Here is a 13,005-nt window from a genome sequence, read left to right on the forward strand (position 1 = left end):
TTATCCCAGCTGGGGATCGAACCCAGGACCTTTGGATTAGGAGTCCAATGTGCTATCCACTACACTACTAAGACACGTTTGTTAATTTGTCCAAGAGTTTTATGAATTCATAAACAATTTCATATTTCAAATAAAAGAACAACCTTTATCCCAGCTGGGGATCTAACCCAGGAGCTTTGGATAAGGAGTCCAATGTGCTATCCACTACACTACTGGGACAAGTTTGAACGCTTGTCCAAGAGTTTTCCGAATTCATAAACAATTTCATATTTCAAATAAAAGTACAATCGTTATCCCAGCTGGGGATCGAACCCAGGACCTTTGGATTAGGAGTCCAATGTGCTATCCACTACACTACTGGGGCACGTTTGTTACTTTGATAAAGAGTTTTCCGAATTCATAAACAATTTCATATTTCAAATAAAAGTACAATCGTTATCCCAGCTGGGGATCGAACCCAGGACCTTTGGATTAGGAGTCCAATGTGCTATCCACTACACTACTGGGACACGTTTGTACGCTTGTCCAAGAGTTTTCAGAATTCATAAACAATTTCATATTTCAAATAAAAGTACAATCGTTATCCCAGCTGGGGATCGAACCCAGGACCTTTGGATTAGGAGTCCAATGTGCTATCCACTACACTACTGGGACACGTTTGTTATTTTGTCCAAGATCTTTCCGAATTCATAAACAATTTCATATTTCAAATAAAAGTACAATCGTTATCCCAGCTGGGGATCGAACCCAGGACCTTTGGATTAGGAGTCCAATGTGCCATCCACTACACTGCTTGGACACGTTTGTACGCTTGTCCAAGAGTTTTCAGAATTCATAAACAATTTCATATTTCAAATAAAAGTACAATCGTTATCCCAGCTGGGGATCGAACCCAGGACCTTTGGATTAGGAGTCCAATGTGCTATCCACTACACTACTGGGACACGTTTGAACGCTTGTGAAAGAGTTTTCCGAATTCATAAACAATTTCATATTTCAAATGAAAGTACAATCGTTATCCCAGTTGGGGATCGAACCCAGGACCTTTGGATTAGGAGTCCAATGTGCTATCCACTACACTACTGGGACAAGTTTGAACGCTTGTCCAAGAGTTTTCCGAATTCATAAACAATTTCATATTTCAAATAAAAGTACAATCGTTATCCCAGCTGGGGATCGAACCCAGGACCTTTGGATTAGGAGTCCAATGTGCTATCCACTACACTACTGGGACACGTTTGTTATTTTGTCCAAGATCTTTCCGAATTCATAAACAATTTCATATTTCAAATAAAAGTACAATCGTTATCCCAGCTGGGGATCGAACCTAGGACCTTACGATTAGGAGTCCAATGTGCTATCCTTTACACTACTGGGACACGTTTGTTACTTTGCCAAAGAGTTTTCCGAATTCATAAACCATTTCATATTTCAAATAAAAGTACAATTGTTATCCCAGCTGGGGATCGAACCCAGGACCTTTGGATTAGGAGTCCAATGTGCTATCCACTACACTACTAAGACACGTTTGTTAATTTGTCCAAGAGTTTTATGAATTCATAAACAATTTCATATTTCAAATAAAAGAACAACCTTTATCCCAGCTGGGGATCGAACCCAGGAGCTTTGGATAAGGAGTCCAATGTGCTATCCACTACACTACTGGGACAAGTTTGAACCCTTGTCCAAGAGTTCTCCGAATTCATAAACAATTTCATATTTCAAATAAAAGTACAATCGTTATCCCAGCTGGGGATCGAACCCAGGACCTTTGGATTAGGAGTCCAATGTGCTATCCACTACACTACTGGGACACGTTTGTTATTTTGTCCAAGATCTTTCCGAATTCATAAACAATTTCATATTTCAAATAAAAGTACAATCGTTATCCCAGCTGGGGATCGAACCCAGGACCTTACGATTAGGAGTCCAATGTGCTATCCACTACACTACTGGGACACGTTTGTTACTTTGCCAAAGAGTTTTCCGAATTCATAAACAATTTCATATTTCAAATAAAAGTACAATCGTTATCCCAGCTGGGGATCGAACCCAGGACCTTTGCATTAGGAGTCCAATGTGCTATCCACTACACTACTGGGACACGTTTGAACGCTTGTGAAAGAGTTTTCCGAATTCATAAACAATTTCATATTTCAAATGAAAGTACAATCGTTATCCCAGCTGGGGATCGAACCCAGGACCTTTGGATTAGGAGTCCAATGTGCTATCCACTACACTACTGGGACACGTTTGTTACTTTGCCAAAGAGTTTTCCGAATTCATAAACAATTTCATATTTCAAATAAAAGTACAATCGTTATCCCAGCTGGGGATCGAACCCAGGACCTTTGGATTAGGAGTCCAATGTGCCATCCACTACACTGCTGGGACACGTTTGTACGCTTGTCCAAGAGTTTTCAGAATTCATAAACAATTTCATATTTCAAATAAAAGTACAATCGTTATCCCAGCTGGGGATCGAACCCAGGACCTTTGGATTAGGAGTCCAATGTGCTATCCACTACACTACTGGGACACGTTTGAACGCTTGTGAAAGAGTTTTCCGAATTCATAAACAATTTCATATTTCAAATGAAAGTACAATCGTTATCCCAGCTGGGGATCGAACCCAGGACCTTTGGATTAGGAGTCCAATGTGCTATCCACTACACTACTGGGACAAGTTTGAACGCTTGTCCAAGAGTTTTCCGAATTCATAAACAATTTCATATTTCAAATAAAAGTACAATCGTTATCCCAGCTGGGGATCGAACCCAGGACCTTTGGATTAGGAGTCCAATGTGCTATCCACTACACTACTGGGACACGTTTGTTATTTTGTCCAAGATCTTTCCGAATTCATAAACAATTTCATATTTCAAATAAAAGTACAATCGTTATCCCAGCTGGGGATCGAACCTAGGACCTTACGATTAGGAGTCCAATGTGCTATCCACTACACTACTGGGACACGTTTGTTACTTTGCCAAAGAGTTTTCCGAATTCATAAACCATTTCATATTTCAAATAAAAGTGCAATTGTTATCCCAGCTGGGGATCGAACCCAGGACCTTTGGATTAGGAGTCCAATGTGCTATCCACTACACTACTAAGACACGTTTGTTAATTTGTCCAAGAGTTTTATGAATTCATAAACAATTTCATATTTCAAATAAAAGAACAACCTTTATCCCAGCTGGGGATCGAACCCAGGAGCTTTGGATAAGGAGTCCAATGTGCTATCCACTACACTACTGGGACAAGTTTGAACCCTTGTCCAAGAGTTCTCCGAATTCATAAACAATTTCATATTTCAAATAAAAGTACAATCGTTATCCCAGCTGGGGATCGAACCCAGGACCTTTGGATTAGGAGTCCAATGTGCTATCCACTACACTACTGGGACACGTTTGTTATTTTGTCCAAGATCTTTCCGAATTCATAAACAATTTCATATTTCAAATAAAAGTACAATCGTTATCCCAGCTGGGGATCGAACCCAGGACCTTACGATTAGGAGTCCAATGTGCTATCCACTACACTACTGGGACACGTTTGTTACTTTGCCAAAGAGTTTTCCGAATTCATAAACAATTTCATATTTCAAATAAAAGTACAATCGTTATCCCAGCTGGGGATCGAACCCAGGACCTTTGCATTAGGAGTCCAATGTGCTATCCACTACACTACTGGGACACGTTTGAACGCTTGTGAAAGAGTTTTCCGAATTCATAAACAATTTCATATTTCAAATGAAAGTACAATCGTTATCCCAGCTGGGGATCGAACCCAGGACCTTTGGATTAGGAGTCCAATGTGCTATCCACTACACTACTGGGACACGTTTGTTACTTTGCCAAAGAGTTTTCCGAATTCATAAACAATTTCATATTTCAAATAAAAGTACAATCGTTATCCCAGCTGGGGATCGAACCCAGGACCTTTGGATTAGGAGTCCAATGTGCCATCCACTACACTGCTGGGACACGTTTGTACGCTTGTCCAAGAGTTTTCAGAATTCATAAACAATTTCATATCTCAAATAAAAGTACAATCGTTATCCCAGCTGGGGATCGAACCCAGGACCTTTGGATTAGGAGTCCAATGTGCTATCCACTACACTACTGGGACACGTTTGAACGCTTGTGAAAGAGTTTTCCGAATTCATAAACAATTTCATATTTCAAATGAAAGTACAATCGTTATCCCAGCTGGGGATCGAACCCAGGACCTTTGGATTAGGAGTCCAATGTGCTATCCACTACACTACTGGGACAAGTTTGAACGCTTGTCCAAGAGTTTTCCGAATTCATAAACAATTTCATATTTCAAATAAAAGTACAATCGTTATCCCAGCTGGGGATCGAACCCAGGACCTTTGGATTAGGAGTCCAATGTGCTATCCACTACACTACTGGGACACGTTTGTTATTTTGTCCAAGATCTTTCCGAATTCATAAACAATTTCATATTTCAAATAAAAGTACAATCGTTATCCCAGCTGGGGATCGAACCTAGGACCTTACGATTAGGAGTCCAATGTGCTATCCACTACACTATTGGGACACGTTTGTTACTTTGCCAAAGAGTTTTCCGAATTCATAAACCATTTCATATTTCAAATAAAAGTACAATTGTTATCCCAGCTGGGGATCGAACCCAGGACCTTTGGATTAGGAGTCCAATGTGCTATCCACTACACTACTAAGACACGTTTGTTAATTTGTCCAAGAGTTTTATGAATTCATAAACAATTTCATATTTCAAATAAAAGAACAACCTTTATCCCAGCTGGGGATCGAACCCAGGAGCTTTGGATACGGAGTCCAATGTGCTATCCACTACACTACTGGGACAAGTTTGAACCCTTGTCCAAGAGTTCTCCGAATTCATAAACAATTTCATATTTCAAATAAAAGTACAATCGTTATCCCAGCTGGGGATCGAACCCAGGACCTTTGGATTAGGAGTCCAATGTGCTATCCACTACACTACTGGGACACGTTTGTTATTTTGTCCAAGATCTTTCCGAATTCATAAACAATTTCATATTTCAAATAAAAGTACAATCGTTATCCCAGCTGGGGATCGAACCTAGGACCTTACGATTAGGAGTCCAATGTGCTATCCACTACACTACTGGGACACGTTTGTTACTTTGCCAAAGAGTTTTCCGAATTCATAAACCATTTCATATTTCAAATAAAAGTACAATTGTTATCCCAGCTGGGGATCGAACCCAGGACCTTTGGATTAGGAGTCCAATGTGCTATCCACTACACTACTAAGACACGTTTGTTAATTTGTCCAAGAGTTTTATGAATTCATAAACAATTTCATATTTCAAATAAAAGAACAACCTTTATCCTAGCTGGGGATCGAACCCAGGAGCTTTGGATAAGGAGTCCAATGTGCTATCCACTACACTACTGGGACAAGTTTGAACCCTTGTCCAAGAGTTCTCCGAATTCATAAACAATTTCATATTTCAAATAAAAGTACAATCGTTATCCCAGCTGGGGATCGAACCCAGGACCTTTGGATTAGGAGTCCAATGTGCTATCCACTACACTACTGGGACACGTTTGTTATTTTGTCCAAGATCTTTCCGAATTCATAAACAATTTCATATTTCAAATAAAAGTACAATCGTTATCCCAGCTGGGGATCGAACCCAGGACCTTACGATTAGGAGTCCAATGTGCTATCCACTACACTACTGGGACACGTTTGTTACTTTGCCAAAGAGTTTTCCGAATTCATAAACAATTTCATATTTCAAATAAAAGTACAATCGTTATCCCAGCTGGGGATCGAACCCAGGACCTTTGCATTAGGAGTCCAATGTGCTATCCACTACACTACTGGGACACGTTTGAACGCTTGTGAAAGAGTTTTCCGAATTCATAAACAATTTCATATTTCAAATGAAAGTACAATCGTTATCCCAGCTGGGGATCGAACCCAGGACCTTTGGATTAGGAGTCCAATGTGCTATCCACTACACTACTGGGACACGTTTGAACGCTTGTCCAAGAGTTTTCCGAATTCATAAACAATTTCATATTTCAAATAAAAGTACAATCGTTATCCCAGCTGGGGATCGAACCCAGGACCTTTGGATTTGGAGTCCAATGTGCTATCCACTACACTACTGGGACACGATTGTTATTTTGTCCAAGATCTTTCCGAATTCATAAACAATTTCATATTTCAAATAAAAGTACAATCGTTATCAAAGCTGGGGATCGAACCTAGGACCTTACGATTAGGAGTCCAATGTGCTATCCACTACACTACTGGGACACGTTTGTTACTTTGCCAAAGAGTTTTCCGAATTCATAAACCATTTCATATTTCAAATAAAAGTACAATTGTTATCCCAGCTGGGGATCGAACCCAGGACCTTTGGATTAGGAGTCCAATGTGCTATCCACTACACTACTAAGACACGTTTGTTAATTTGTCCAAGAGTTTTATGAATTCATAAACAATTTCATATTTCAAATAAAAGAACAACCTTTATCCCAGCTGGGGATCGAACCCAGGAGCTTTGGATAAGGAGGCCAATGTGCTATCCACTACACTACTGGGACAAGTTTGAACCCTTGTCCAAGAGTTTTCCGAATTCATAAACAATTTCATATTTCAAATAAAAGTACAATCGTTATCCCAGCTGGGGATCGAACCCAGGACCTTTGGATTAGGAGTCCAATGTGCTATCCACTACACTACTGGGACACGTTTGTTATTTTGTCCAAGATCTTTCCGAATTCATAAACAATTTCATATTTCAAATAAAAGTACAATCGTTATCCCAGCTGGGGATCGAACCCAGGACCTTACGATTAGGAGTCCAATGTGCTATCCACTACACTACTGGGACACGTTTGTCACTTTGCCAAAGAGTTTTCCGAATTCATAAACAATTTCATATTTCAAATAAAAGGACAATCGTTATCCCAGCTGGGGATCGAACCCAGGACCTTTGGATTAGGAGTCCAATGTGCTATCCACTACACTACTGGGACACGTTTGAACGCTTGTGAAAGAGTTTTCCGAATTCATAAACAATTTCATATTTCAAATGAAAGTACAATCGTTATCCCAGCTGGGGATCGAACCTAGGACCTTTGGATTAGGAGTCCAATGTGCTATCCACTACACTACTGGGACACGTTTGTTACTTTGCCAAAGAGTTTTCCGAATTCATAAACAATTTCATATTTCAAATAAAAGTACAATCGTTATCCCAGCTGGGGATCGAACCCAGGACCTTTGGATTAGGAGTCCAATGTGCTATCCACTACACTACTGGGACACGTTTGTTACTTTGCCAAAGAGTTTTCCGAATTCATAAACAATTTCATATTTCAAATAAAAGTACAATCGTTATCCCAGCTGGGGATCGAACCCAGGACCTTACGATTAGGAGTCCAATGTGCTATCCACTACACTACTGGGACACGTTTGTTACTTTGCCAAAGAGTTTTCCGAATTCATAAACCATTTCATATTTCAAATAAAAGTACAATTGTTATCCCAGCTGGGGATCGAACCCAGGACCTTTGGATTAGGAGTCCAATGTGCTATCCACTACACTACTAAGACACGTTTGTTAATTTGTCCAAGAGTTTTATGAATTCATAAACAATTTCATATTTCAAATAAAAGAACAACCTTTATCCCAGCTGGGGATCGAACCCAGGAGCTTTGGATAAGGAGTCCAATGTGCTATCCACTACACTACTGGGACAAGTTTGAACCCTTGTCCAAGAGTTTTCCGAATTCATAAACAATTTCATATTTCAAATAAAAGTACAATCGTTATCCCAGCTGGGGATCGAACCCAGGACTTTGGATTAGGAGTCCAATGTGCTATCCACTACACTACTGGGACACGTTTGTTATTTTGTCCAAGATCTTTCCGAATTCATAAACAATTTCATATTTCAAATAAAAGTACAATCGTTATCCCAGCTGGGGATCGAACCCAGGACCTTACGATTAGGAGTCCAATGTGCTAACCACTACACTACTGGGACACGTTTGTTACTTTGCCAAAGAGTTTTCCGAATTCATAAACAATTTCATATTTCAAATAAAAGGACAATCGTTATCCCAGCTGGGGATCGAACCCAGGACCTTTGGATTAGGAGTCCAATGTGCTATCCACTACACTACTGGGACACGTTTGAACGCTTGTGAAAGAGTTTTCCGAATTCATAAACAATTTCATATTTCAAATGAAAGTACAATCGTTATCCCAGCTGGGGATCGAACCTAGGACCTTTGGATTAGGAGTCCAATGTGCTATCCACTACACTACTGGGACACGTTTGTTACTTTGCCATAGAGTTTTCCGAATTCATAAACAATTTCATATTTCAAATAAAAGTACAATCGTTATCCCAGCTGGGGATCGAACCCAGGACCTTTGGATTAGGAGTCCAATGTGCTATCCACTACACTACTGGGACACGTTTGTTACTTTGCCAAAGAGTTTTCCGAATTCATAAACAATTTCATATTTCAAATAAAAGTACAATCGTTATCCCAGCTGGGGATCGAACCCAGGACCTTACGATTAGGAGTCCAATGTGCTATCCACTACACTACTGGGACACGTTTGCTACTTTGCCAAAGAGTTTTCCGAATTCATAAACCATTTCATATTTCAAATAAAAGTACAATTGTTATCCCAGCTGGGGATCGAACCCAGGACCTTTGGATTAGGAGTCCAATGTGCTATCCACTACACTACTAAGACACGTTTGTTAATTTGTCCAAGAGTTTTATGAATTCATAAACAATTTCATATTTCAAATAAAAGAACAACCTTTATCCCAGCTGGGGATCTAACCCAGGAGCTTTGGATAAGGAGTCCAATGTGCTATCCACTACACTACTGGGACAAGTTTGAACGCTTGTCCAAGAGTTTTCCGAATTCATAAACAATTTCATATTTCAAATAAAAGTACAATCGTTATCCCAGCTGGGGATCGAACCCAGGACCTTTGGATTAGGAGTCCAATGTGCTATCCACTACACTACTGGTACACGTTTGTTATTTTGTCCAAGATCTTTCCGAATTCATAAACAATTTCATATTTCAAATAAAAGTACAATCGTTATCCCAGCTGGGGATCGAACCCAGGACCTTTGGATTAGGAGTCCAATGTGCTATCCACTACACTACTGGGGCACGTTTGTTACTTTGATAAAGAGTTTTCCGAATTCATAAACAATTTCATATTTCAAATAAAAGTACAATCGTTATCCCAGCTGGGGATCGAACCCAGGACCTTTGGATTAGGAGTCCAATGTGCTATCCACTACACTACTGGGACACGTTTGTACGCTTGTCCAAGAGTTTTCAGAATTCATAAACAATTTCATATTTCAAATAAAAGTACAATCGTTATCCCAGCTGGGGATCGAACCCAGGACCTTTGGATTAGGAGTCCAATGTGCTATCCACTACACTACTGGGACGCGTTTGTTATTTTGTCCAAGATCTTTCCGAATTCATAAACAATTTCATATTTCAAATAAAAGTACAATCGTTATCCCAGCTGGGGATCGAACCCAGGACCTTTGGATTAGGAGTCCAATGTGCCATCCACTACACTGCTGGGACACGTTTGTACGCTTGTCCAAGAGTTTTCAGAATTCATAAACAATTTCATATTTCAAATAAAAGTACAATCGTTATCCCAGCTGGGGATCGAACCCAGGACCTTTGGATTAGGAGTCCAATGTGCTATCCACTACACTACTGGGACACGTTTGAACGCTTGTGAAAGAGTTTTCCGAATTCATAAACAATTTCATATTTCAAATGAAAGTACAATCGTTATCCCAGCTGGGGATCGAACCCAGGACCTTTGGATTAGGAGTCCAATGTGCTATCCACTACACTACTGGGACAAGTTTGAACGCTTGTCCAAGAGTTTTCCGAATTCATAAACAATTTCATATTTCAAATAAAAGTACAATCGTTATCCCAGCTGGGGATCGAACCCAGGACCTTTGGATTAGGAGTCCAATGTGCTATCCACTACACTACTGGGACACGTTTGTTATTTTGTCCAAGATCTTTCCGAATTCATAAACAATTTCATATTTCAAATAAAAGTACAATCGTTATCCCAGCTGGGGATCGAACCTAGGACCTTACGATTAGGAGTCCAATGTGCTATCCACTACACTACTGGGACACGTTTGTTATTTTGTCCAAGATCTTTCCGAATTCATAAACAATTTCATATTTCAAATAAAAGTACAATCGTTATCCCAGCTGGGGATCGAACCCAGGACCTTTGGATTAGGAGTCCAATGTGCCATCCACTACACTGCTGGGACACGTTTGTACGCTTGTCCAAGAGTTTTCAGAATTCATAAACAATTTCATATTTCAAATAAAAGTACAATCGTTATCCCAGCTGGGGATCGAACCCAGGACCTTTGGATTAGGAGTCCAATGTGCTATCCACTACACTACTGGGACACGTTTGAACGCTTGTGAAAGAGTTTTCCGAATTCATAAACAATTTCATATTTCAAATGAAAGTACAATCGTTATCCCAGCTGGGGATCGAACCCAGGACCTTTGGATTAGGAGTCCAATGTGCTATCCACTACACTACTGGGACAAGTTTGAACGCTTGTCCAAGAGTTTTCCGAATTCATAAACAATTTCATATTTCAAATAAAAGTACAATCGTTATCCCAGCTGGGGATCGAACCCAGGACCTTTGGATTAGGAGTCCAATGTGCTATCCACTACACTACTGGGACACGTTTGTTATTTTGTCCAAGATCTTTCCGAATTCATAAACAATTTCATATTTCAAATAAAAGTACAATCGTTATCCCAGCTGGGGATCGAACCTAGGACCTTACGATTAGGAGTCCAATGTGCTATCCACTACACTACTGGGACACGTTTGTTACTTTGCCAAAGAGTTTTCCGAATTCATAAACCATTTCATATTTCAAATAAAAGTACAATTGTTATCCCAGCTGGGGATCGAACCCAGGACCTTTGGATTAGGAGTCCAATGTGCTATCCACTACACTACTAAGACACGTTTGTTAATTTGTCCAAGAGTTTTATGAATTCATAAACAATTTCATATTTCAAATAAAAGAACAACCTTTATCCCAGCTGGGGATCGAACCCAGGAGCTTTGGATAAGGAGTCCAATGTGCTATCCACTACACTACTGGGACAAGTTTGAACCCTTGTCCAAGAGTTCTCCGAATTCATAAACAATTTCATATTTCAAATAAAAGTACAATCGTTATCCCAGCTGGGGATCGAACCCAGGACCTTTGGATTAGGAGTCCAATGTGCTATCCACTACACTACTGGGACACGTTTGTTATTTTGTCCAAGATCTTTCCGAATTCATAAACAATTTCATATTTCAAATAAAAGTACAATCGTTATCCCAGCTGGGGATCGAACCCAGGACCTTACGATTAGGAGTCCAATGTGCTATCCACTACACTACTGGGACACGTTTGTTACTTTGCCAAAGAGTTTTCCGAATTCATAAACAATTTCATATTTCAAATAAAAGTACAATCGTTATCCCAGCTGGGGATCGAACCCAGGACCTTTGCATTAGGAGTCCAATGTGCTATCCACTACACTACTGGGACACGTTTGAACGCTTGTGAAAGAGTTTTCCGAATTCATAAACAATTTCATATTTCAAATGAAAGTACAATCGTTATCCCAGCTGGGGATCGAACCCAGGACCTTTGGATTAGGAGTCCAATGTGCTATCCACTACACTACTGGGACACGTTTGTTACTTTGCCAAAGAGTTTTCCGAATTCATAAACAATTTCATATTTCAAATAAAAGTACAATCGTTATCCCAGCTGGGGATCGAACCCAGGACCTTTGGTTTAGGAGTCCAATGTGCCATCCACTACACTGCTGGGACACGTTTGTACGCTTGTCCAAGAGTTTTCAGAATTCATAAACAATTTCATATTTCAAATAAAAGTACAATCGTTATCCCAGCTGGGGATCGAACCCAGGACCTTTGGATTAGGAGTCCAATGTGCTATCCACTACACTACTGGGACACGTTTGAACGCTTGTGAAAGAGTTTTCCGAATTCATAAACAATTTCATATTTCAAATGAAAGTACAATCGTTATCCCAGCTGGGGATCGAACCCAGGACCTTTGGATTAGGAGTCCAATGTGCTATCCACTACACTACTGGGACAAGTTTGAACGCTTGTCCAAGAGTTTTCCGAATTCATAAACAATTTCATATTTCAAATAAAAGTACAATCGTTATCCCAGCTGGGGATCGAACCCAGGACCTTTGGATTAGGAGTCCAATGTGCTATCCACTACACTACTGGGACACGTTTGTTATTTTGTCCAAGATCTTTCCGAATTCATAAACAATTTCATATTTCAAATAAAAGTACAATCGTTATCCCAGCTGGGGATCGAACCTAGGACCTTACGATTAGGAGTCCAATGTGCTATCCACTACACTACTGGGACACGTTTGTTACTTTGCCAAAGAGTTTTCCGAATTCATAAACCATTTCATATTTCAAATAAAAGTACAATTGTTATCCCAGCTGGGGATCGAACCCAGGACCTTTGGATTAGGAGTCCAATGTGCTATCCACTACACTACTAAGACACGTTTGTTAATTTGTCCAAGAGTTTTATGAATTCATAAACAATTTCATATTTCAAATAAAAGAACAACCTTTATCCCAGCTGGGGATCGAACCCAGGAGCTTTGGATAAGGAGTCCAATGTGCTATCCACTACACTACTGGGACAAGTTTGAACCCTTGTCCAAGAGTTCTCCGAATTCATAAACAATTTCATATTTCAAATAAAAGTACAATCGTTATCCCAGCTGGGGATCGAACCCAGGACCTTTGGATTAGGAGTCCAATGTGCTATCCACTACACTACTGGGACACGTTTGTTATTTTGTCCAAGATCTTT

The 13,005-nt window shown here is 39.9% G+C and overlaps 86 non-coding genes across 86 annotated transcripts; all 86 read right to left on the bottom strand.

Moving 5' to 3' along the window:
* Position 1: 1 nt before the first annotated feature.
* TRNAR-CCU (transfer RNA arginine (anticodon CCU)) lies at positions 2 to 74 on the bottom strand. Its single transcript has one exon. It is a non-coding gene; the product is annotated as a tRNA-Arg (tRNA).
* Positions 75 to 146: 72 nt separating this feature from the next.
* On the bottom strand, positions 147 to 219 carry TRNAR-CCU (transfer RNA arginine (anticodon CCU)). Its single transcript has one exon. It is a non-coding gene; the product is annotated as a tRNA-Arg (tRNA).
* A 72-nt stretch (positions 220 to 291) lies between these two features.
* TRNAR-CCU (transfer RNA arginine (anticodon CCU)) lies at positions 292 to 364 on the bottom strand. The gene has a single exon. It is a non-coding gene; the product is annotated as a tRNA-Arg (tRNA).
* A 72-nt stretch (positions 365 to 436) lies between these two features.
* TRNAR-CCU (transfer RNA arginine (anticodon CCU)) lies at positions 437 to 509 on the bottom strand. The gene has a single exon. It is a non-coding gene; the product is annotated as a tRNA-Arg (tRNA).
* Positions 510 to 581: 72 nt separating this feature from the next.
* TRNAR-CCU (transfer RNA arginine (anticodon CCU)) lies at positions 582 to 654 on the bottom strand. Its single transcript has one exon. It is a non-coding gene; the product is annotated as a tRNA-Arg (tRNA).
* A 72-nt stretch (positions 655 to 726) lies between these two features.
* On the bottom strand, positions 727 to 799 carry TRNAR-CCU (transfer RNA arginine (anticodon CCU)). Its single transcript has one exon. It is a non-coding gene; the product is annotated as a tRNA-Arg (tRNA).
* Positions 800 to 871: 72 nt separating this feature from the next.
* TRNAR-CCU (transfer RNA arginine (anticodon CCU)) lies at positions 872 to 944 on the bottom strand. The gene has a single exon. It is a non-coding gene; the product is annotated as a tRNA-Arg (tRNA).
* Positions 945 to 1,016: 72 nt separating this feature from the next.
* On the bottom strand, positions 1,017 to 1,089 carry TRNAR-CCU (transfer RNA arginine (anticodon CCU)). Its single transcript has one exon. It is a non-coding gene; the product is annotated as a tRNA-Arg (tRNA).
* A 72-nt stretch (positions 1,090 to 1,161) lies between these two features.
* On the bottom strand, positions 1,162 to 1,234 carry TRNAR-CCU (transfer RNA arginine (anticodon CCU)). The gene has a single exon. It is a non-coding gene; the product is annotated as a tRNA-Arg (tRNA).
* A 217-nt stretch (positions 1,235 to 1,451) lies between these two features.
* On the bottom strand, positions 1,452 to 1,524 carry TRNAR-CCU (transfer RNA arginine (anticodon CCU)). Its single transcript has one exon. It is a non-coding gene; the product is annotated as a tRNA-Arg (tRNA).
* A 72-nt stretch (positions 1,525 to 1,596) lies between these two features.
* On the bottom strand, positions 1,597 to 1,669 carry TRNAR-CCU (transfer RNA arginine (anticodon CCU)). The gene has a single exon. It is a non-coding gene; the product is annotated as a tRNA-Arg (tRNA).
* A 72-nt stretch (positions 1,670 to 1,741) lies between these two features.
* Positions 1,742 to 1,814, bottom strand: TRNAR-CCU (transfer RNA arginine (anticodon CCU)). Its single transcript has one exon. It is a non-coding gene; the product is annotated as a tRNA-Arg (tRNA).
* A 72-nt stretch (positions 1,815 to 1,886) lies between these two features.
* TRNAR-CCU (transfer RNA arginine (anticodon CCU)) lies at positions 1,887 to 1,959 on the bottom strand. Its single transcript has one exon. It is a non-coding gene; the product is annotated as a tRNA-Arg (tRNA).
* A 72-nt stretch (positions 1,960 to 2,031) lies between these two features.
* Positions 2,032 to 2,104, bottom strand: TRNAR-CCU (transfer RNA arginine (anticodon CCU)). Its single transcript has one exon. It is a non-coding gene; the product is annotated as a tRNA-Arg (tRNA).
* A 72-nt stretch (positions 2,105 to 2,176) lies between these two features.
* On the bottom strand, positions 2,177 to 2,249 carry TRNAR-CCU (transfer RNA arginine (anticodon CCU)). The gene has a single exon. It is a non-coding gene; the product is annotated as a tRNA-Arg (tRNA).
* A 72-nt stretch (positions 2,250 to 2,321) lies between these two features.
* TRNAR-CCU (transfer RNA arginine (anticodon CCU)) lies at positions 2,322 to 2,394 on the bottom strand. The gene has a single exon. It is a non-coding gene; the product is annotated as a tRNA-Arg (tRNA).
* Positions 2,395 to 2,466: 72 nt separating this feature from the next.
* Positions 2,467 to 2,539, bottom strand: TRNAR-CCU (transfer RNA arginine (anticodon CCU)). The gene has a single exon. It is a non-coding gene; the product is annotated as a tRNA-Arg (tRNA).
* Positions 2,540 to 2,611: 72 nt separating this feature from the next.
* On the bottom strand, positions 2,612 to 2,684 carry TRNAR-CCU (transfer RNA arginine (anticodon CCU)). Its single transcript has one exon. It is a non-coding gene; the product is annotated as a tRNA-Arg (tRNA).
* A 72-nt stretch (positions 2,685 to 2,756) lies between these two features.
* TRNAR-CCU (transfer RNA arginine (anticodon CCU)) lies at positions 2,757 to 2,829 on the bottom strand. Its single transcript has one exon. It is a non-coding gene; the product is annotated as a tRNA-Arg (tRNA).
* A 72-nt stretch (positions 2,830 to 2,901) lies between these two features.
* Positions 2,902 to 2,974, bottom strand: TRNAR-CCU (transfer RNA arginine (anticodon CCU)). Its single transcript has one exon. It is a non-coding gene; the product is annotated as a tRNA-Arg (tRNA).
* Positions 2,975 to 3,046: 72 nt separating this feature from the next.
* Positions 3,047 to 3,119, bottom strand: TRNAR-CCU (transfer RNA arginine (anticodon CCU)). Its single transcript has one exon. It is a non-coding gene; the product is annotated as a tRNA-Arg (tRNA).
* A 72-nt stretch (positions 3,120 to 3,191) lies between these two features.
* On the bottom strand, positions 3,192 to 3,264 carry TRNAR-CCU (transfer RNA arginine (anticodon CCU)). Its single transcript has one exon. It is a non-coding gene; the product is annotated as a tRNA-Arg (tRNA).
* Positions 3,265 to 3,336: 72 nt separating this feature from the next.
* Positions 3,337 to 3,409, bottom strand: TRNAR-CCU (transfer RNA arginine (anticodon CCU)). The gene has a single exon. It is a non-coding gene; the product is annotated as a tRNA-Arg (tRNA).
* A 72-nt stretch (positions 3,410 to 3,481) lies between these two features.
* On the bottom strand, positions 3,482 to 3,554 carry TRNAR-CCU (transfer RNA arginine (anticodon CCU)). The gene has a single exon. It is a non-coding gene; the product is annotated as a tRNA-Arg (tRNA).
* Positions 3,555 to 3,626: 72 nt separating this feature from the next.
* Positions 3,627 to 3,699, bottom strand: TRNAR-CCU (transfer RNA arginine (anticodon CCU)). Its single transcript has one exon. It is a non-coding gene; the product is annotated as a tRNA-Arg (tRNA).
* A 72-nt stretch (positions 3,700 to 3,771) lies between these two features.
* On the bottom strand, positions 3,772 to 3,844 carry TRNAR-CCU (transfer RNA arginine (anticodon CCU)). Its single transcript has one exon. It is a non-coding gene; the product is annotated as a tRNA-Arg (tRNA).
* A 72-nt stretch (positions 3,845 to 3,916) lies between these two features.
* On the bottom strand, positions 3,917 to 3,989 carry TRNAR-CCU (transfer RNA arginine (anticodon CCU)). The gene has a single exon. It is a non-coding gene; the product is annotated as a tRNA-Arg (tRNA).
* A 72-nt stretch (positions 3,990 to 4,061) lies between these two features.
* Positions 4,062 to 4,134, bottom strand: TRNAR-CCU (transfer RNA arginine (anticodon CCU)). Its single transcript has one exon. It is a non-coding gene; the product is annotated as a tRNA-Arg (tRNA).
* Positions 4,135 to 4,206: 72 nt separating this feature from the next.
* On the bottom strand, positions 4,207 to 4,279 carry TRNAR-CCU (transfer RNA arginine (anticodon CCU)). The gene has a single exon. It is a non-coding gene; the product is annotated as a tRNA-Arg (tRNA).
* A 72-nt stretch (positions 4,280 to 4,351) lies between these two features.
* TRNAR-CCU (transfer RNA arginine (anticodon CCU)) lies at positions 4,352 to 4,424 on the bottom strand. Its single transcript has one exon. It is a non-coding gene; the product is annotated as a tRNA-Arg (tRNA).
* Positions 4,425 to 4,641: 217 nt separating this feature from the next.
* Positions 4,642 to 4,714, bottom strand: TRNAR-CCU (transfer RNA arginine (anticodon CCU)). Its single transcript has one exon. It is a non-coding gene; the product is annotated as a tRNA-Arg (tRNA).
* Positions 4,715 to 4,786: 72 nt separating this feature from the next.
* Positions 4,787 to 4,859, bottom strand: TRNAR-CCG (transfer RNA arginine (anticodon CCG)). The gene has a single exon. It is a non-coding gene; the product is annotated as a tRNA-Arg (tRNA).
* Positions 4,860 to 4,931: 72 nt separating this feature from the next.
* Positions 4,932 to 5,004, bottom strand: TRNAR-CCU (transfer RNA arginine (anticodon CCU)). Its single transcript has one exon. It is a non-coding gene; the product is annotated as a tRNA-Arg (tRNA).
* A 72-nt stretch (positions 5,005 to 5,076) lies between these two features.
* Positions 5,077 to 5,149, bottom strand: TRNAR-CCU (transfer RNA arginine (anticodon CCU)). The gene has a single exon. It is a non-coding gene; the product is annotated as a tRNA-Arg (tRNA).
* Positions 5,150 to 5,221: 72 nt separating this feature from the next.
* On the bottom strand, positions 5,222 to 5,294 carry TRNAR-CCU (transfer RNA arginine (anticodon CCU)). Its single transcript has one exon. It is a non-coding gene; the product is annotated as a tRNA-Arg (tRNA).
* Positions 5,295 to 5,366: 72 nt separating this feature from the next.
* TRNAR-CCU (transfer RNA arginine (anticodon CCU)) lies at positions 5,367 to 5,439 on the bottom strand. Its single transcript has one exon. It is a non-coding gene; the product is annotated as a tRNA-Arg (tRNA).
* Positions 5,440 to 5,511: 72 nt separating this feature from the next.
* TRNAR-CCU (transfer RNA arginine (anticodon CCU)) lies at positions 5,512 to 5,584 on the bottom strand. Its single transcript has one exon. It is a non-coding gene; the product is annotated as a tRNA-Arg (tRNA).
* A 72-nt stretch (positions 5,585 to 5,656) lies between these two features.
* On the bottom strand, positions 5,657 to 5,729 carry TRNAR-CCU (transfer RNA arginine (anticodon CCU)). The gene has a single exon. It is a non-coding gene; the product is annotated as a tRNA-Arg (tRNA).
* A 72-nt stretch (positions 5,730 to 5,801) lies between these two features.
* Positions 5,802 to 5,874, bottom strand: TRNAR-CCU (transfer RNA arginine (anticodon CCU)). The gene has a single exon. It is a non-coding gene; the product is annotated as a tRNA-Arg (tRNA).
* Positions 5,875 to 5,946: 72 nt separating this feature from the next.
* TRNAR-CCU (transfer RNA arginine (anticodon CCU)) lies at positions 5,947 to 6,019 on the bottom strand. The gene has a single exon. It is a non-coding gene; the product is annotated as a tRNA-Arg (tRNA).
* A 72-nt stretch (positions 6,020 to 6,091) lies between these two features.
* On the bottom strand, positions 6,092 to 6,164 carry TRNAW-CCA (transfer RNA tryptophan (anticodon CCA)). Its single transcript has one exon. It is a non-coding gene; the product is annotated as a tRNA-Trp (tRNA).
* A 217-nt stretch (positions 6,165 to 6,381) lies between these two features.
* On the bottom strand, positions 6,382 to 6,454 carry TRNAR-CCU (transfer RNA arginine (anticodon CCU)). Its single transcript has one exon. It is a non-coding gene; the product is annotated as a tRNA-Arg (tRNA).
* A 72-nt stretch (positions 6,455 to 6,526) lies between these two features.
* On the bottom strand, positions 6,527 to 6,599 carry TRNAR-CCU (transfer RNA arginine (anticodon CCU)). Its single transcript has one exon. It is a non-coding gene; the product is annotated as a tRNA-Arg (tRNA).
* A 72-nt stretch (positions 6,600 to 6,671) lies between these two features.
* TRNAR-CCU (transfer RNA arginine (anticodon CCU)) lies at positions 6,672 to 6,744 on the bottom strand. The gene has a single exon. It is a non-coding gene; the product is annotated as a tRNA-Arg (tRNA).
* A 72-nt stretch (positions 6,745 to 6,816) lies between these two features.
* On the bottom strand, positions 6,817 to 6,889 carry TRNAR-CCU (transfer RNA arginine (anticodon CCU)). The gene has a single exon. It is a non-coding gene; the product is annotated as a tRNA-Arg (tRNA).
* Positions 6,890 to 6,961: 72 nt separating this feature from the next.
* On the bottom strand, positions 6,962 to 7,034 carry TRNAR-CCU (transfer RNA arginine (anticodon CCU)). Its single transcript has one exon. It is a non-coding gene; the product is annotated as a tRNA-Arg (tRNA).
* A 72-nt stretch (positions 7,035 to 7,106) lies between these two features.
* On the bottom strand, positions 7,107 to 7,179 carry TRNAR-CCU (transfer RNA arginine (anticodon CCU)). The gene has a single exon. It is a non-coding gene; the product is annotated as a tRNA-Arg (tRNA).
* A 72-nt stretch (positions 7,180 to 7,251) lies between these two features.
* Positions 7,252 to 7,324, bottom strand: TRNAR-CCU (transfer RNA arginine (anticodon CCU)). The gene has a single exon. It is a non-coding gene; the product is annotated as a tRNA-Arg (tRNA).
* A 72-nt stretch (positions 7,325 to 7,396) lies between these two features.
* Positions 7,397 to 7,469, bottom strand: TRNAR-CCU (transfer RNA arginine (anticodon CCU)). The gene has a single exon. It is a non-coding gene; the product is annotated as a tRNA-Arg (tRNA).
* A 72-nt stretch (positions 7,470 to 7,541) lies between these two features.
* On the bottom strand, positions 7,542 to 7,614 carry TRNAR-CCU (transfer RNA arginine (anticodon CCU)). Its single transcript has one exon. It is a non-coding gene; the product is annotated as a tRNA-Arg (tRNA).
* Positions 7,615 to 7,686: 72 nt separating this feature from the next.
* On the bottom strand, positions 7,687 to 7,759 carry TRNAR-CCU (transfer RNA arginine (anticodon CCU)). The gene has a single exon. It is a non-coding gene; the product is annotated as a tRNA-Arg (tRNA).
* A 72-nt stretch (positions 7,760 to 7,831) lies between these two features.
* On the bottom strand, positions 7,832 to 7,903 carry TRNAR-CCU (transfer RNA arginine (anticodon CCU)). Its single transcript has one exon. It is a non-coding gene; the product is annotated as a tRNA-Arg (tRNA).
* A 72-nt stretch (positions 7,904 to 7,975) lies between these two features.
* On the bottom strand, positions 7,976 to 8,048 carry TRNAR-CCU (transfer RNA arginine (anticodon CCU)). The gene has a single exon. It is a non-coding gene; the product is annotated as a tRNA-Arg (tRNA).
* A 72-nt stretch (positions 8,049 to 8,120) lies between these two features.
* On the bottom strand, positions 8,121 to 8,193 carry TRNAR-CCU (transfer RNA arginine (anticodon CCU)). Its single transcript has one exon. It is a non-coding gene; the product is annotated as a tRNA-Arg (tRNA).
* Positions 8,194 to 8,265: 72 nt separating this feature from the next.
* TRNAR-CCU (transfer RNA arginine (anticodon CCU)) lies at positions 8,266 to 8,338 on the bottom strand. Its single transcript has one exon. It is a non-coding gene; the product is annotated as a tRNA-Arg (tRNA).
* A 72-nt stretch (positions 8,339 to 8,410) lies between these two features.
* On the bottom strand, positions 8,411 to 8,483 carry TRNAR-CCU (transfer RNA arginine (anticodon CCU)). The gene has a single exon. It is a non-coding gene; the product is annotated as a tRNA-Arg (tRNA).
* A 72-nt stretch (positions 8,484 to 8,555) lies between these two features.
* TRNAR-CCU (transfer RNA arginine (anticodon CCU)) lies at positions 8,556 to 8,628 on the bottom strand. The gene has a single exon. It is a non-coding gene; the product is annotated as a tRNA-Arg (tRNA).
* A 72-nt stretch (positions 8,629 to 8,700) lies between these two features.
* On the bottom strand, positions 8,701 to 8,773 carry TRNAR-CCU (transfer RNA arginine (anticodon CCU)). The gene has a single exon. It is a non-coding gene; the product is annotated as a tRNA-Arg (tRNA).
* A 72-nt stretch (positions 8,774 to 8,845) lies between these two features.
* On the bottom strand, positions 8,846 to 8,918 carry TRNAR-CCU (transfer RNA arginine (anticodon CCU)). The gene has a single exon. It is a non-coding gene; the product is annotated as a tRNA-Arg (tRNA).
* Positions 8,919 to 8,990: 72 nt separating this feature from the next.
* TRNAR-CCU (transfer RNA arginine (anticodon CCU)) lies at positions 8,991 to 9,063 on the bottom strand. The gene has a single exon. It is a non-coding gene; the product is annotated as a tRNA-Arg (tRNA).
* Positions 9,064 to 9,135: 72 nt separating this feature from the next.
* On the bottom strand, positions 9,136 to 9,208 carry TRNAR-CCU (transfer RNA arginine (anticodon CCU)). Its single transcript has one exon. It is a non-coding gene; the product is annotated as a tRNA-Arg (tRNA).
* Positions 9,209 to 9,280: 72 nt separating this feature from the next.
* TRNAR-CCU (transfer RNA arginine (anticodon CCU)) lies at positions 9,281 to 9,353 on the bottom strand. The gene has a single exon. It is a non-coding gene; the product is annotated as a tRNA-Arg (tRNA).
* A 72-nt stretch (positions 9,354 to 9,425) lies between these two features.
* On the bottom strand, positions 9,426 to 9,498 carry TRNAR-CCU (transfer RNA arginine (anticodon CCU)). The gene has a single exon. It is a non-coding gene; the product is annotated as a tRNA-Arg (tRNA).
* Positions 9,499 to 9,570: 72 nt separating this feature from the next.
* Positions 9,571 to 9,643, bottom strand: TRNAR-CCU (transfer RNA arginine (anticodon CCU)). Its single transcript has one exon. It is a non-coding gene; the product is annotated as a tRNA-Arg (tRNA).
* Positions 9,644 to 9,715: 72 nt separating this feature from the next.
* Positions 9,716 to 9,788, bottom strand: TRNAR-CCU (transfer RNA arginine (anticodon CCU)). The gene has a single exon. It is a non-coding gene; the product is annotated as a tRNA-Arg (tRNA).
* Positions 9,789 to 9,860: 72 nt separating this feature from the next.
* Positions 9,861 to 9,933, bottom strand: TRNAR-CCU (transfer RNA arginine (anticodon CCU)). The gene has a single exon. It is a non-coding gene; the product is annotated as a tRNA-Arg (tRNA).
* A 72-nt stretch (positions 9,934 to 10,005) lies between these two features.
* Positions 10,006 to 10,078, bottom strand: TRNAR-CCU (transfer RNA arginine (anticodon CCU)). Its single transcript has one exon. It is a non-coding gene; the product is annotated as a tRNA-Arg (tRNA).
* A 72-nt stretch (positions 10,079 to 10,150) lies between these two features.
* TRNAR-CCU (transfer RNA arginine (anticodon CCU)) lies at positions 10,151 to 10,223 on the bottom strand. The gene has a single exon. It is a non-coding gene; the product is annotated as a tRNA-Arg (tRNA).
* Positions 10,224 to 10,295: 72 nt separating this feature from the next.
* On the bottom strand, positions 10,296 to 10,368 carry TRNAR-CCU (transfer RNA arginine (anticodon CCU)). The gene has a single exon. It is a non-coding gene; the product is annotated as a tRNA-Arg (tRNA).
* A 72-nt stretch (positions 10,369 to 10,440) lies between these two features.
* Positions 10,441 to 10,513, bottom strand: TRNAR-CCU (transfer RNA arginine (anticodon CCU)). The gene has a single exon. It is a non-coding gene; the product is annotated as a tRNA-Arg (tRNA).
* Positions 10,514 to 10,585: 72 nt separating this feature from the next.
* Positions 10,586 to 10,658, bottom strand: TRNAR-CCU (transfer RNA arginine (anticodon CCU)). The gene has a single exon. It is a non-coding gene; the product is annotated as a tRNA-Arg (tRNA).
* Positions 10,659 to 10,730: 72 nt separating this feature from the next.
* Positions 10,731 to 10,803, bottom strand: TRNAR-CCU (transfer RNA arginine (anticodon CCU)). The gene has a single exon. It is a non-coding gene; the product is annotated as a tRNA-Arg (tRNA).
* A 72-nt stretch (positions 10,804 to 10,875) lies between these two features.
* On the bottom strand, positions 10,876 to 10,948 carry TRNAR-CCU (transfer RNA arginine (anticodon CCU)). The gene has a single exon. It is a non-coding gene; the product is annotated as a tRNA-Arg (tRNA).
* Positions 10,949 to 11,020: 72 nt separating this feature from the next.
* TRNAR-CCU (transfer RNA arginine (anticodon CCU)) lies at positions 11,021 to 11,093 on the bottom strand. Its single transcript has one exon. It is a non-coding gene; the product is annotated as a tRNA-Arg (tRNA).
* Positions 11,094 to 11,165: 72 nt separating this feature from the next.
* Positions 11,166 to 11,238, bottom strand: TRNAR-CCU (transfer RNA arginine (anticodon CCU)). The gene has a single exon. It is a non-coding gene; the product is annotated as a tRNA-Arg (tRNA).
* A 72-nt stretch (positions 11,239 to 11,310) lies between these two features.
* TRNAR-CCU (transfer RNA arginine (anticodon CCU)) lies at positions 11,311 to 11,383 on the bottom strand. The gene has a single exon. It is a non-coding gene; the product is annotated as a tRNA-Arg (tRNA).
* Positions 11,384 to 11,455: 72 nt separating this feature from the next.
* On the bottom strand, positions 11,456 to 11,528 carry TRNAR-CCU (transfer RNA arginine (anticodon CCU)). Its single transcript has one exon. It is a non-coding gene; the product is annotated as a tRNA-Arg (tRNA).
* A 72-nt stretch (positions 11,529 to 11,600) lies between these two features.
* Positions 11,601 to 11,673, bottom strand: TRNAR-CCU (transfer RNA arginine (anticodon CCU)). The gene has a single exon. It is a non-coding gene; the product is annotated as a tRNA-Arg (tRNA).
* Positions 11,674 to 11,745: 72 nt separating this feature from the next.
* Positions 11,746 to 11,818, bottom strand: TRNAR-CCU (transfer RNA arginine (anticodon CCU)). Its single transcript has one exon. It is a non-coding gene; the product is annotated as a tRNA-Arg (tRNA).
* A 217-nt stretch (positions 11,819 to 12,035) lies between these two features.
* Positions 12,036 to 12,108, bottom strand: TRNAR-CCU (transfer RNA arginine (anticodon CCU)). The gene has a single exon. It is a non-coding gene; the product is annotated as a tRNA-Arg (tRNA).
* Positions 12,109 to 12,180: 72 nt separating this feature from the next.
* On the bottom strand, positions 12,181 to 12,253 carry TRNAR-CCU (transfer RNA arginine (anticodon CCU)). The gene has a single exon. It is a non-coding gene; the product is annotated as a tRNA-Arg (tRNA).
* Positions 12,254 to 12,325: 72 nt separating this feature from the next.
* Positions 12,326 to 12,398, bottom strand: TRNAR-CCU (transfer RNA arginine (anticodon CCU)). Its single transcript has one exon. It is a non-coding gene; the product is annotated as a tRNA-Arg (tRNA).
* A 72-nt stretch (positions 12,399 to 12,470) lies between these two features.
* Positions 12,471 to 12,543, bottom strand: TRNAR-CCU (transfer RNA arginine (anticodon CCU)). The gene has a single exon. It is a non-coding gene; the product is annotated as a tRNA-Arg (tRNA).
* A 72-nt stretch (positions 12,544 to 12,615) lies between these two features.
* On the bottom strand, positions 12,616 to 12,688 carry TRNAR-CCU (transfer RNA arginine (anticodon CCU)). Its single transcript has one exon. It is a non-coding gene; the product is annotated as a tRNA-Arg (tRNA).
* Positions 12,689 to 12,760: 72 nt separating this feature from the next.
* Positions 12,761 to 12,833, bottom strand: TRNAR-CCU (transfer RNA arginine (anticodon CCU)). Its single transcript has one exon. It is a non-coding gene; the product is annotated as a tRNA-Arg (tRNA).
* Positions 12,834 to 12,905: 72 nt separating this feature from the next.
* On the bottom strand, positions 12,906 to 12,978 carry TRNAR-CCU (transfer RNA arginine (anticodon CCU)). The gene has a single exon. It is a non-coding gene; the product is annotated as a tRNA-Arg (tRNA).
* Positions 12,979 to 13,005: the final 27 nt, after the last annotated feature.

This window comes from Phalangium opilio, unplaced genomic scaffold, assembly GCF_054372755.1.
Source record: "Phalangium opilio isolate 3A_F unplaced genomic scaffold, DU_Popi_V2 ptg000105l_1, whole genome shotgun sequence".
NCBI lineage: Eukaryota > Metazoa > Arthropoda > Arachnida > Opiliones > Phalangiidae > Phalangium > Phalangium opilio.